The following is a 16,912-nucleotide window of genomic DNA, read 5'->3' as shown; positions in this document are numbered from 1 at the left end:
ATAGCTAAAACTAAAAACAAACTAAAAACTACTTCCAAAACTATTCAGCTTTGATATTAATGAGTTTTTTGGGTTCATTGAGAACATGGTTGTTGTTCAATAATAAAATTAATCCTCAAAAATACAACTTGCCTAATAATTCTGCACTCCCTGTATATTGGACACAGAAAGTACCTTTATTCTTTTATTCAGGGGTAGATTCTTTGTCTGCGATGTTGAGATACAAACCAGACCAAGTTCCATTTCAGATCATTGCTTGTGTGCCTCAATTTGTAGTGTTCCAGGAAAGTGTGGTGAAAGTTCCAAATATATGAATCTCCTTAGTTTTGGCTGAGCCAAAGAGGTAGGGATAGGCTCATGTTGATTTCCAATTTCTTTTGTGGTAAGATCCAGATGGCTCGGTGTCTTCTCTGTGCTGGGGTCCTGTGGGACCATCGGTAGGTCTTCTGAGGGTGGGTGTGTATGCTGCAATGGTAAATTACCGGTCTGCTCGTCCCTTATTTCAGGTGGTTGATCAATTAGTGCAAGAGGCAAAACTGCAGGGAAGCTTAGTGTGAGTCCTTTTGAGCTAGGTCGGTCAAAACTCGATAGAAGCCATTGACAAAGGAGACTCTGAGTAGCCTGTGGCATGACACTTCAGTCAGACAAAACATAGCGTCTCGAGTTTAAGGACTATGTTAATAGACTACGTACCCCCAATGTCTAGGGGAGGCAATAGAGCTAAGGCACTCCTGAGGAGGCAGACGAAGTAGATCTATGCACTTGACACAATGATACCAAGGGGACTCAACACCCATTTGGACTTTAGTCCTTTCTATAACTATCCTCTGAAGAGTGAAGATAGGAGTGTGTTTCAAAACACACCTACTAAGCTGTTTACTCAGATGATCTACGAAAGATGTTCCCTGTTAAGGCTTCGCCTGAAGAGTAAAGAGCCTAACAATCATATTGCTATTTACATGAACTGTAAAGATATGCAAATGTCGTCCTAAAAAGAAGTATTCATTATGGTTACCTCTGTGGTTACATTTTCTACCATATAGAAAAGAAAGAAGGCGCAACAATAGTGCAGGGTCAATGATTTAAAAAAATCCCCACTCAGATATCCCGTACTTACAAACTCCAAAGCACTAAACAAGTGCTATATTTGCCTTCTGGGCTCTTACAGTCGCCCAGTAAACTGCTCAACGGTATGCTGCAAGCTCCTTTGCAATGCCTCAACACTTTACCAGCCAGTGTATATACCAATTGCACAAATTAACTCTCTCCTCTGTGAATAATGTCGTGGCTATTTCTGTCCACCAGTGGGGAGATGGTATAGATGTGCATATATATTATAAATAGAAAACCGTGGCAAAGTCTAAAGTTAAAAGACTTTATTAAAAACAATATTCAGCACACGACGTTTCACGGTCACAGACCATTTTATCAAGTGTAATACAGTTCTTAAAAATACCACGGTTTATAAAAGCTCTGTCAGCGTCCTAAGGATCACACTGCGCCTGCGCTCACATTCATCACTTGATTGGTTACCAGGAGAGGTGTGATGTTAGCGTAAATAGATTCATTCATAAGTCACATATTAGTCGTTCTGATAGGATCCGTACTTTGACCAATCAGGGAATTAAAAATACACACTCCCCCATTGTTCTCGCGATATATATAGTCGCGAATATGAGTCGCCATAAACATAACTTTGCTCGCATACTCACACCTTTAAATGTGTGGGTGGAACGCAAAACTGTCACACCAATCAAATGGTTAATTACCAAAAAAGTTGTAATGGTTTCGTGAGCAGGTTAGAAATATACAAACCCGTTTATCAAGGGGAATACATAGTGGCGAAAGTGATACGCTACCTACATCTCTTTGCTTGCACATTTGCTGCCTTAGATGTGTGAGCAGGAGTGCGGACGCTCATATTCATCACTTATTAGATATCCATGAAAGTGGTAGTATTTATGTACGCTAATTCATTCTGATGGATCTTTCAATGTCTCTAACTGGATCCATATTAATACCAATCATAGAGTTAGAAATACAAATTCCTTATTAATACCAGGATGTATATATTTCTGACTTTGGAATATACCTATATATATATATATATATATATATATATATTTATAATAGAGTGGCCACCTCAATATAATACAACTATGTCAGTAGTGATGGGTGCTGGGAAATATAGATACCACAATCTATAAAAAATATATAATACAAATAATAAGATCCCTAAAAATACTAAATGATATAAGGAAATTTATGTCAAGCTCATCATGAACTGTACCTGTATGTTACAGTTCTAAAATACACATAAAAATAAACAAATACAGAGAAGCGCTCATAAGGCTATGGATTTTATTATAAAATAAAATATATAACAATAAAATAAGAGTGCACACTCTGTACCAACCACAATATTTATAACACGTATTAAAACACTTCTAAAAACATTAATACTTCTATTGAGAATCAGTATAAAAAGTTACTTTTCGTGTATTCTCTTGATTTGTTTTAGCAACATTAGACAAACAAGTTTGTTTCCTTTTGGATCACGTCTCATCCACTGACCAATAGTATGACTTTAATCTCGTTACTCTTAAATTCAAATTGTAACAGATTTTTTGGCAATAACAATATCCAAAATATCGAAATAGAATTTTTTCAATGAAAAGCTTTCTCCTGTCGTAACTTATTCTTGTAAGATCTTTATCAGTTAAACAATTAGTTCTCCAGGTTGATGATCTTTATTAACGTTACCTCCGGGTTCCACAGAGCTGATGCTTGTTCCGAGCCGCACACTTATTCCCAGTGAAAAACTCTCGCCCCCGTTATAGCCAAATCTTCCACAATTTTTTTTCTTGCCTTCCAATGACACGGTTTACTGCTGCAATTATGTCTCCCGGCTAGTTGATCTTAATTGGCACTTTAGGGTTCACACAGAGCTAGTAATCCTCACTTTGCCGATTTTTCTCCAAGCAGCACACTTAGAGGGTATCTGAAGTCTCTAGCAACATTACGTTCTCAATTGATTACTTTCCAAGTCTTCCAGTATTCTCCTCTATTTTTCTTGTATTTGCTGCTGTTGCTGTTAATATAGATCTATATTAACAGCAACAGCAGCAAATACAACAAAAAAGAGGAGAATACTGGAAGACTTGGAAAGTAATCAATTTAATGTGTGGCTAGGAACACATATGTACACACATATAAACATATATACATGCATTGCCCCTGTCTTTTTTACCCTAGTCTCTATTGAGACATTTTGCTGTTTTTATGTGACCGAATAAAGTTTATACTTTTTACCTTAAAGGGACACTGAACCCAATTTTTTTCTTTGTGATTCAGATAGAGCATGACATTTTAAGCAACTTTCTAATTTACTCCTATTATCAAATTTTCTTTATTCTCTTGGTATCTTTATTTGAAATGCAAGAATGTATGTTTAGATGCCGGCCCATTTTTGGTGAACAACCTGGGTTGTCCTTGCTGATTGGTGGATAAATTCATCCACCAATCAAAAAGTGCTGTCCAGAGTTCTGAACCGAGAAAAAAGCTTAGATGCCTTCTTTTTCAAATAAAGATAGCAAGAGAACGAAGAAAAAATGATAATAGGAGTAAATTAGAAAGTTGCTTAAAATTGCATGCTCTTTCTGAATTACAAAAGAAGAAATTTGGGTTCAGTGTCCCTTTAAGAAGCACCATCTGGATTAGCTTTTTTGCAAGCAGTATAAATACATATATACACATATAAATACATATGTACACATATATATAGATATATACATACATATTTAGACATGTAAATGTATGTACAGTATCTCAATGTTAAATGTCCTGAGACCTCATATCTTTGAGCCCTTATTACTTTTGTGTGCAATATATATATATATTTTTTTAAACTTTTATTAGATAGTGTTATTATGAGTGTAACTGTACTTTTTAATGTATTTTTGATGTGTTTTGTCACACTTTTTTGTTTTGTGAAACAGTTAACAGAGCTCTAAGGTCGCGCTAACCTGGTACTTGATAAATTTAATTGAGCTCAAGTGATCACGTTTACTTTCAACTTGGGATACGAGCGCTACATCCGCCGTGCGCAAACAGTCGCAATAATCTGGCCCATAATATTTATGTTAAACTTGTTTAACTAAGATTCGGGAAAGCCAAAACTGGACCTTTTCCCAAAATTAAAGGGACATTAAACAATATACTTTCATTATATTTTTGTCCTCTTTTCTTGTCATTAAATTCTGGCAATTGCAGGCTCTCCTATTTCTGATAAAAGCGAGAGTGCAGACTCCATACTTAACACTGCTATATTCCCTACAGTCTAGGTTACAACGTGCAGGACCCTTTGCTTTTCGGACAGTGCAAATGTATGTATTTTTTTCAATATTTAAACAACTAACATAAATTTAAAAATGCATCTACAAATTATTCTCAGGCTAATCTTTGCTTTGATTATATGATTCTCTATAGCATTTATTTGGTGCTTTATGTCCCTCTAAATGGATTAGTTAACTATCTAAAAGCCTTCAAAATTCAGGTTGAATACATATTTGAAATGTCATTCCAATTCGTTATTTAAATCCAGTTATTTGAAATGAAAAACTGAAAAAAAAAAAAAAAAAATCAAGTTTATAATGCAAGTTTCATGATTCAGATAGGGAAAGCAATTTTGAACAACTTTCAAATTTACTTTTATCATCAAATTTGCATTGTTCTTTTGGTATTCTTTATTGAAAGCTAAACCTAGGTAGGTTCATAGGCTGATATCTAATCCCTTGAAGGCCACCATATGCGTGCCATATAATTAACATTATGCTCAGTCCCATGGAGATATGCAGTAGTCAGCACTGATTGGCTAAAATGTAAGTTTGTAAATAGCACTGAGATAATGGGGCAGTGTACAGAGGCTTAGATACAAGGTAATCACAGAGGTAAAAACTGTATTAATATAACAGTGTTGGATATGCAAAACGTGGGTAATAAAGGGATTTTCTATATTTTTTAAAATATTACAAATTTCAAGTAGAAAGTCCCTCTAAATGTGCAGAAAATTACTTTACCCAATCTAAGAATACAAATTACTCCCACAAGTTATGCCTTCAAAACAAGGAATGAAGCAATTATGTATAAATATCTTTACAATATTTTCTATAATCAAGTATAGAATAGTACAAGTGGGAGTGGTTTCACAGTGTGACTGACATCTAAGAGCAACAGCAATAAGCTTTATACCCTGTCCCACAAACATTGTAGTCTTTATCAGCATACGAGATAGTTACATATGGATATTACTGTAGCGCACTTATCCAGAAAGGGGCAAAATGTGCAGTTAGCTGCCTTTCAAACATTGTAGACTGTAAACCTGTGACTATATTAATGTATCATATAAGTCTAACTTTATGGACGTGTATTTATAAGTATACAGGTATAATTAGGGTATATAGGTATAATTAGATAGAGAGAAGAGATTACAAACAAATCAGAGTCTGTTTAAATAAACATATTAATAATTTAATTAAAGGGACAGTCTACGCCAGAATTTTTATTATATATTAATATAACAATGTGGGTTGTGCAAAGCTGGGGAATGGGTAGTAAAAGGTGTTATCTTTCTTTTTAAACAATAACAATTTTGGTGTAGACTGTGCTTTTAAGTCCCTTTAAAGGGACACTGAACCCAATTTTTTTATTTCATGAGTCAGATAGAGCATGCAATTTTAAGCAACTTTCTAATGTACTCCTATTATCAATTTTTCTTTGTTCTTTTACTATCTTTATTTGAAAATCATGAATGTAAATCTTAGCAGCCAGCCCATTTTAGGTTCAGCACCATGGATAGCGCTTGCTTATTGGAGGCTGACATTTACCCACCAATAAGCAAGCATAACCTAGGTTCTCAACCAAAAATGGTCCAACTCCTATGCATCACATTCCTACTTTTTAAAAAAAGATAGCAAAAGAACGAAGAAATATTTATAATAGGAGTAAATTAGAAAGTTGCTTAAAATTGCATGCTCTATCTGAATCATTAAAGAAAAAAATTGTGTTTAGTGCCTCTTTAAGTGAAGAGAGGAAGTGATTATGTTGCGCTACATGTGCCAGAACACACTCACAAATATATTTCTATGAACCAGATACACCTGTCTAGTAGAATAAGATCAGTTTGCCAACCACAACAGTATCTGCATTATCTGCTTTAATGGGTATTCTGGGGCAGAGAGAGACTGGGATACAGACAACTGTTCCGAGCTGTTCCAGCTGTACTGACAATAGTGGTACAGGACATGATAACATGAGCTTTTTTAAGAGGAACTGTATATTCATGTAGATTTTAAATACAGTAACACTTTATTTTTCAGTTTTTCTGAAGCCTGAGTAATTCAAGATTTAAACTCCAATGTAGAAAAGGGGATATTTAAAAAGATAAAGGAGAACTGTGACCTAATACTAAGAAGGTTATCTCCAGACTCCAACTTATTTCATATGAACATTTTAAAGGGACTCTTGTTTTCTAAATTTTATCTTAAAGGGACATTGTACACTAGCTTGTTCTTTGCATAACTGTTTTGTAGAATGTAGATGATCCATTTATATAGCCCATCTGGGTGTGTTTTTGTAAAAATGTATAGTTTTGCTTATTTTTAAATAACATTGTGCTAATTTTTAGACTCCTAACCAAGCCCACAAGTTTTAGATGTATACAGACTTCAGACTGCTGTTTGAATAATGGGTCTTTTCATATACAGGGGAGGGGGGTTCTGCTTTTAGTGGGTGTCCCAGGCTAATCTCATCAATAGTGCTAAACTGGGAGCTTCTAAGTAAGTTTTTAAAAGGTGTTATACTGGATTTTTATATCCGTATCTGAGCATAATATTATTTATAGTATTGTATATTACATGCAGTTAAAGGACCACTCAATGCAATAGAATTACATAACAAGTACATAATAAAAACAATGCAATAGTACTTACTCTGAATTTCAAATAAGCAGTAGATTTTTTCCTGACACATTTTATTTTTTTCTCCCATTTGCCGTCCCCATGTATCATGTGACAGACATCAGCCAATCACAGAGTAGTATACATATACCCTGTGAGCTTGTGCACATGCTCAGCAAGATCTTGTTCCCTAGGAAGCGTAAATATACAAAACTGTGCAAAATTTGATAATGGAAGTAAATTGGAAAGTGTCTTAAAACTGCATGCTTTGTCTGAACCCTAAAAGTTTATTTTGATTTGAGTGTCCCTTTAAATTAAAATTGTGGAGCTTATGCATAGATTTTGTAGAATGTTGCAGCCTCTGGACTCTGCGGGATATATGGGGAATCCTATTTTCACAATTATTTAAAGGAAAAGCAGACAAAATAAATAATGAAAAAGAAATAAACTGACTTAAGTTTAGCCTATTAAATTATTTCTCAGCCCCGGTCCTGAAAGAGCCCTATCCAATCAGATGTCAGTCATCTGCATTCTGAATCTGTTACTCACTCACCTGTGGTAATGTAGGGTAACCTTTAAATCAGGTATGTTAGGTGTATTTAAAGACCGGAGTTCAGAAACACAGTCCTATGAGACAGTTTAGATTTATTAAAATATATAGGGCTAGATTACAAGTGGAGCGCTAATTTAACATGTACATGCAAAAACGGCAAATCGGCACGTTTGTGGGCACGTGATTAATAATAATAATGATAGCACTATACCTGGTGCCAGTGATATAGGGGCAACTGCAAACAACCCTCAAATAAAAAAAACAGAGTCCACAGCTCCCAGTCTTAAGAAGAATCTTAGGCTTTTATTGAAGCATTATTGCACACAACAGCAACCAGCAACGTTTTGGGTTATTCACCCTTAATCATGCTAATACAGAGTACCTGTGTATTGCTCCTTATACACCTCCTACATTAACTCATACATTATTTTCACATATCAAATACAAGTAATACTGCCACCTAGTGGTCAAAGTTACAAAACATTTTTTCATACAATGTTAAAATATATTTATTTTTTTGCTCAATGTTTGCCTAACAAGAATTTAATTCACAATATTTTCAAAACTTATTTGGTTTAAAAAAACATAGACATATCTATTTCCCTATTGAGTCCCTTAGGGTACAATGTATCCAACTTATCAATGCAGAATGATTTTTTTTTTTAAAGCAATAGTTCCCTATTACCACCTCTTCTTAAAGGGTCCACACTGTCAATACCTGCCATCTTAACTGTGATATATTGTGCCCTGCTTCTAGGAAGTGACAGGCTACCGGCGCCTTTTTGTCACCACATCTGATGTTAGATCTGTGTTGACTGAGTCTGTATTTGATTTTCACCTAAATAAATCCTAGAGCACTGACATTTTGTTAAATATATAACATAGGATATTCACATTCTTTAATGAAAAACCTTTTCCCTGTATGGGGATGAAGAAATTCAGTACCCTTCATTACTGAATGACAGCTGGCATATCCTAAACATGGGCAGGTACCCTTATTTTTAGAGATGATATAACTTTAGTGACCCTTTTTATTATTGATGCCTATATCATTTTTAACAATGAAATCTTTCAAATTGGGAACAGGTCTCTAGGCCATAAGTGGGTATTGATAAAAGTATTCTATGTCTTTGTTACAATTCTTTAATATGTGCCAATACCTTTTTTTAAATCTGACTGATTTCTTGGCTATATGGGTTATATTGTGTGACACATACTAATCTGTCATTTGTGTCCTTATTTTTAACCCTTTCCACCACATTTTTGTTTTTTTCAATTACCCTTTTTTTCCAGAATCAACAAGATTTTTGGGGTACCCCTGCTTCAATAAAAGCCAAAGATTCTTCTTATGACTGGGTGCTGTGGACTCTGTTTTTTTGTGTCTGACAGCATGAGAAGGAGGCTCCCATTGGAGCCTATGGAAGTGCACTCTCTGTTGGAAGCACGCTTCCGTGCAATGTAAACACAACCTCACTTGTAATACCAGCACACATTAGCGTGCACTGGTATTACTCAGTTGAGCACAAATATTGATTTAGCGTAAGCGATATTTTGCCAGGGATAGGCAAAGTGTCCGTGACTAGCCCTTGCAGTGTCCGCCACAACCTTAGTATATCTTTTTTCTGATTAAATAATAGGAATACAAAAAAATATGTAGTGTAAATAAAGTTAGTGGCTTGTTAAGAGAATGCTAGCGATATTGGCTGATACGTTATGGAATAAATAAAGCCTGAGTGAAATACTGCATGTGTATCTGCATCTGTATAATAACACCCTGCTCTATACAAAGACACTGTAGTGACACTGGTACATGCATATAGCCAGACAAGGTTAGGTCAGTGGTATCTGCATTAGTATAATAACACCCAGTGCTATATAATGACACAGTAGTGACACTGGCACATGGGTATAGCCAGAGGAGGGCTGGTTATAGGATCAGTGGTATCTGCATCAGTATAATAACACCCAGCTCTATATAATGACACAGTAGTGACACTAGCACATGGGTATAGCCAGATGAGGGCTGGTTATAGGATCAGTGGTATCTGCATCAGTATAATAACACCAAGCACTACAAAAAGATACAGTAGTGACACCGACTCATGGGTATAGCCAGAGGAGAGCTGGTTATAGGATCAGTGGTATCTGCATCAGTATAATAACACCAAGCACTATACAAAGACACAGTAGTGACACTGGCACATGGGTATAGCCAGAGGAGGGCTGGTTATAGGGTCAGTAGTATCTGCATCAGTATAATAACACCAAGCACTATACAAAGACACAGTAGTGACACTGGCACATGCGTATAGCCAGAGGAGGGCTGGTTATAGGGTCAGTAGTATCTGCATCAGTATAATAACACCAAGCACTATACAAAGACACAGTAGTGACACTGGCACATGCGTATAGCCAGACAAGGGCTGGTTATAGGGTCAGTAGTATCTGCATCAGTATAATAACACCAAGCACTATACAAAGACACAGTAGTGACACTGGCACATGGGTATAGCCAGACAAGGGCTGGTTATAGGGTCAGTGGTATCTGCATCAGTATAATAACACCAAGCACTATACAAAGACACAGTAGTGACACTGGCACATGCGTATAGCCAGACAAGGGCTGGTTATAGGATCAGTGGTATCTGCATCAGTATAATAACACCCAGCACTATATAATGACACAGTAGTGACACTGGCACATGCGTATAGCCAGAGGAGGGCTGGTTATAGGGTCAGTAGTATCTGCATCAGTATAATAACACCAAGCACTATACAAAGACACAGTAGTGACACTGGCACATGCGTATAGCCAGACAAGGGCTGGTTATAGGGTCAGTGGTATCTGCATCAGTATAATAACACCAAGCACTATACAAAGACACAGTAGTGACACTGGCACATGGGTATAGCCAGACAAGGGCTGGTTATAGGATCAGTGCTATCTGCATCAGTATAATAACACCAAGCACTATACAAAGATACAGTAGTGACACCGACTCATGGGTATAGCCAGAGGAGGGCTGGTTATAGAATCAGTGGTATCTGCATCAGTATAATAACACCCAGCACTATATAATGACACAGTAGTGACACTGGCACATGGGTATAGCCAGACAAGGGCTGGTTATAGGGTCAGTGGTATCTGCATCAGTATAATAACACCCAGCACTATATAATGACACAGTAGTGACACTGGCACATGGGTATAGCCAGAGGAGGGCTGGTTATAGGGTCAGTGGTATCTGCATCAGTATAATAACACCAAGCACTATACAAAGACACAGTAGTGACACTGGCACATGCGTATAGCCAGAGGAGAGCTGGTTATAGGGTCAGTGGTATCTGCATCAGTATAATAACACCCAGCGCTATATAATGACACAGTAGTGACACTGGCACATGCGTATAGCCAGAGGAGGGCTGGTTATAGGGTCAGTAGTATCTGCATCAGTATAATAACACCCAGCACTATACAAAGACACAGTAGTGACACTGGCACATGGGTATAGCCAGAGGAGGGCTGGTTATAGCATCAGTGGTATCTGCATCAGTATAATAACACCCAGCTATATACAAAGACACAGTAGTGACACTGGCACATGGGTATAGCCAGCGGAGGGCTGGTTATAGGGTCAGTGGTATCTGCATCAGTATAATAACACCCAGCACTATATAATGACACAGTAGTGACACTGGCACATGGGTATAGCCAGAGGAGGGCTGGTTATAGGATCAGTGGTATCTGCATCAGTATAATAACACCAAGCACTATACAAAGACACAGTAGTGACACTGGCACATGGGTATAGCCAGAGGAGGGCTGGTTATAGAATCAGTGGTATCTGCATCAGTATAATAACACCCAGCACTATATAATGACACAGTAGTGACACTAGCACATGGGTATAGCCAGAGGAGGGCTGGTTATAGGATCAGTGGTATCTGCATCAGTATAATAACACCAAGCACTATACAAAGACACAGTAGTGACACTGGCACATGGGTATAGCCAGAGGAGGGCCGGTTATAGGATCAGTGGTATCTGCATCAGTATAATAACACCCAGCACTATATAATGACACAGTAGTGACACTGGCACATGGGTATAGCCAGAGGAGGGCCGGTTATAGGATCAGTGGTATCTGCATAAGTATAATAACACCCAGCACTATATAATGACACACTAGTGACACTGGCACATGGGTATAGCCAGAGGAGGGCTGGTTATAGGGTCAGTGCTATCTGCATCAGTATAATAACACCCAGCACTATATAATGACACAGTAGTGACACTGGCTCATGGGTATAGCCAGACAAGGGCTGGTTATAGGATCAGTGGTATCTGCATCAGTATAATAACACCCAGCACTATATAATGACACAGTAGTGACACTGGCACATGGGTATAGCAAGAGGAGGGCTAGTTATAAGACCAGTAGTATCTGCATCAGTATAACACCACCCAGCGCTATATAATGACACAGTAGTGACACTGGCACATGGGTATAGCCAGATGAGGGCTGGTTATAGGATCAGTGGTATCTGCATCAGTATAATAACACCAAGCACTATACAAAGACACAGTAGTGACACTGGCACATGGGTATAGCCAGAGGAGGGCCGGTTATAGGATCAGTGGTATCTGCATCAGTATAATAACACCCAGCACTATATAATGACACAGTAGTGACACTGGCTCATGGGTATAGCCAGAGGAGGGCTGGTTATAGGGTCAGTGGTATCTGCATCAGTATAATAACACCCAGCAATATATAATGACACAGTAGTGACACTGGCACATGGGTATAGCCAGAGGAGGACTGGTTATAGGATCAGTGGTATCTGCATCAGTATAATAACACCCAGCGCTATATAATGACACAGTAGTGACACTGGCACATGGGTATAGCCAGAGGAGGGCTGGTTATAGGGTCAGTGGTATCTGCATCAGTATAATAACACCCAGCACTATATAATGACACAGTAGTGACACTGGCACATGCGTATAGCCAGAGGAGGGCTGGTTATAGAATCAGTGGTATCTGCATCAGTATAATAACACCCAGTGCTATATAATGACACAGTAGTGACACTGGCACATGCGTATAGCCAGAGGAGGGCTGGTTATAGAATCAGTGGTATCTGCATCAGTATAATAACACCCAGCACTATATAATGACACAGTAGTGACACTGGCACATGGGTATAGCCAGAGGAGGGCTGGTTATAGGATCAGTGGTATCTGCATCAGTATAATAACACCCAGCTCTATATAATGACACAGTAGTGACACTGGCACATGCGTATAGCCAGAGGAGGGCCGGTTATAGGATCAGTGGTATCTGCATCAGTATAATAACACCCAGCACTATACAAAGACACAATAGTGACACTGGCTCATGGGTATAGCCAGAGGAGCGCTGGTTATAGGATCAGTGGTATCTGCATCAGTATAATAACACCCAGCGCTATATAATGACACAGTAGTGACACTGGCACATGGGTATAGCCAGAGGAGGGCTGGTTATAGGATCAGTGGTATCTGCATCTGTATAATAACACCCAGCACTATATAATGACACAGTAGTGACACTGGCACATGGGTATAGCCAGACAAGGGCTGGTTATAGGATCAGTGGTATCTGCATCAGTATAATAACACCCAGCACTATATAATGACACAGTAGTGACACTGGCACATGGGTATAGCCAGACAAGGGCTGGTTATAGGGTCAGTGGTGTCTGCATCAGTATAATAACACCCAGCACTATATAATGACACAGTAGTGACACTGGCACATGGGTATAGCCAGAGGAGGGCTGGTTATAGAATCAGTGGTGTCTGCATCAGTATAATAACACCCAGCACTATATAATGACACAGTAGTGACACTGGCACATGGGTATAGCCAGACAAGGGCTGGTTATAGGATCAGTGGTATCTGCATAAGTATAATAACACCCAGCACTATATAATGACACAGTAGTGACACTGGCACATGGGTATAGCCAGAGGAGGGCTGGTTATAGGGTCAGTGGTATCTGCATCAGTATAATAACACCCAGCGCTATATAATGACACAGTAAGTGACACTGGCACATGGGTATAGCCAGAGGAGGGCTGGTTATAGGATCAGTGGTATCTGCATCAGTATAATAACACCCAGCGCTATATAATGACACAGTAAGTGACACTGGCACATGGGTATAGCCAGAGGAGGGCTGGTTATAGGATCAGTGGTATCTGCATCAGTATAATAACACCCAGCACTATATAATGACACAGTAGTGACACTGGCACATGGGTATAGCCAGAGGAGGGCTGGTTATAGGATCAGTGGTATCTGCATCAGTATAATAACACCCAGCGCTATATAATGACACAGTAGTGACACTGGCACATGGGTATAGCCAGAGGAGGGCTAGTTATAAGACCAGTAGTATCTGCATCAGTATAACACCACCCAGCACTATATAATGACACAGTAGTGACACTGGCACATGCGTATAGCCAGAGGAGGGCTGGTTATAGGATCAGTGGTATCTGCATCAGTATAATAACACCCAGCACTATATAATGACACAGTAGTGACACTGGCACATGGGTATAGCCAGCGGAGGGCTGGTTATAGGGTCAGTGGTATCTGCATCAGTATAATAACACCCAGCACTATATAATGACACAGTAGTGACACTGGCACATGGGTATAGCCAGAGGAGGGCTGGTTATAGGATCAGTGGTATCTGTATCAGTATAATAACACCCAGCACTATATAATGACACAGTAGTGACACTGGCACATGGGTATAGCCAGAGGAGGGCTGGTTATAGGATCAGTGGTATCTGCATCAGTATAATAACACCCAGCACTATATAATGACACAGTAGTGACACTGGCACATGGGTATAGCCAGAGGAGGGCTGGTTATAGAATCAGTAGTATCTGCATCAGTATAATAACACCCAGCACTATATAATGACACAGTAGTGACACTGGCACATGGGTATAGCCAGAGGAGGGCTGGTTATAGGGTCAGTGGTATCTGCATCAGTATAATAACACCCAGCACTATATAATGACACAGTAGTGACACTGGCACATGGGTATAGCCAGAGGAGGGCTGGTTATAGGATCAGTGGTATCTGTATCAGTATAATAACACCCAGCACTATATAATGACACAGTAGTGACACTGGCACATGGGTATAGCCAGAGGAGGGCTGGTTATAGGGTCAGTGGTATCTGCATCAGTATAATAACACCAAGCACTATACAAAGACACAGTAGTGACACTGGCACATGGGTATAGCCAGAGGAGGGCTGGTTATAGGATCAGTGGTATCTGCATCAGTATAATAACACCAAGCACTATATAATGACACAGTAGTGACACTGGCACATGGGTATAGCCAGAGGAGGGCTGGTTATAGAATCAGTAGTATCTGCATCAGTATAATAACACCCAGCACTATATAATGACACAGTAGTGACACTGGCACATGGGTATAGCCAGAGGAGGGCTGGTTATAGAATCAGTGGTATCTGCATCAGTATAATAACACCCAGCACTATATAATGACACAGTAGTGACACTGGCACATGGGTATAGCCAGAGGAGGGCTGGTTACAGGATCAGTGGTATCTGCATCAGTATAATAACACCCAGCACTATATAATAACACAGTAGTGACACTGGCACATGGGTATAGCCAGAGGAGGGCTGGTTATAGAATCAGTGGTATCTGCATCAGTATAATAACACCCTGCACTATATAATGACACAGTAGTGACACTGGCACATGGGTATAGCCAGAGGAGGGCTGGTTATAGGATCAGTGGTATCTGCATCAGTATAATAACACCCAGCTCTATATAATGACACAGTAGTGACACTGGCACATGGGTATAGCCAGAGGAGGGCTGGTTATAGGATCAGTGGTATCTGCATCAGTATAATAACACCAAGCACTACAAAAAGATACAGTAGTGACACCGACTCATGGGTATAGCCAGAGGAGAGCTGGTTATAGGATCAGTGGTATCTGCATCAGTATAATAACACCAAGCACTATACAAAGACACAGTAGTGACACTGGCACATGGGTATAGCCAGAGGAGGGCTGGTTATAGGGTCAGTAGTATCTGCATCAGTATAATAACACCAAGCACTATACAAAGACACAGTAGTGACACTGGCACATGCGTATAGCCAGAGGAGGGCTGGTTATAGGGTCAGTAGTATCTGCATCAGTATAATAACACCAAGCACTATACAAAGACACAGTAGTGACACTGGCACATGCGTATAGCCAGAGGAGGGCTGGTTATAGGATCAGTGGTATCTGCATCAGTATAATAACACCAAGCACTATATAATGACACAGTAGTGACACTGGCACATGGGTATAGCCAGAGGAGGGCTGGTTATAGAATCAGTAGTATCTGCATCAGTATAATAACACCCAGCACTATATAATGACACAGTAGTGACACTGGCACATGGGTATAGCCAGAGGAGGGCTGGTTATAGAATCAGTGGTATCTGCATCAGTATAATAACACCCAGCACTATATAATGACACAGTAGTGACACTGGCACATGGGTATAGCCAGAGGAGGGCTGGTTACAGGATCAGTGGTATCTGCATCAGTATAATAACACCCAGCACTATATAATGACACAGTAGTGACACTGGCACATGGGTATAGCCAGAGGAGGGCTGGTTATAGGATCAGTGGTATCTGCATCAGTATAATAACACCCAGCACTATATAATAACACAGTAGTGACACTGGCACATGGGTATAGCCAGAGGAGGGCTGGTTATAGAATCAGTGGTATCTGCATCAGTATAATAACACCCTGCACTATATAATGACACAGTAGTGACACTGGCACATGGGTATAGCCAGAGGAGGGCTGGTTATAGGATCAGTGGTATCTGCATCAGTATAATAACACCCAGCTCTATATAATGACACAGTAGTGACACTGGCACATGGGTATAGCCAGAGGAGGGCTGGTTATAGGATCAGTGGTATCTGCATCAGTATAATAACACCAAGCACTACAAAAAGATACAGTAGTGACACCGACTCATGGGTATAGCCAGAGGAGAGCTGGTTATAGGATCAGTGGTATCTGCATCAGTATAATAACACCAAGCACTATACAAAGACACAGTAGTGACACTGGCACATGGGTATAGCCAGAGGAGGGCTGGTTATAGGGTCAGTAGTATCTGCATCAGTATAATAACACCAAGCACTATACAAAGACACAGTAGTGACACTGGCACATGCGTATAGCCAGAGGAGGGCTGGTTATAGGGTCAGTAGTATCTGCATCAGTATAATAACACCAAGCACTATACAAAGACACAGTAGTGACACTGGCA

Source organism: Bombina bombina, chromosome 6 (assembly GCF_027579735.1).
Source record: "Bombina bombina isolate aBomBom1 chromosome 6, aBomBom1.pri, whole genome shotgun sequence".
In the NCBI taxonomy this organism is placed as follows: domain Eukaryota; kingdom Metazoa; phylum Chordata; class Amphibia; order Anura; family Bombinatoridae; genus Bombina; species Bombina bombina.
Note: the sequence above shows the minus strand (reverse complement) of the source record.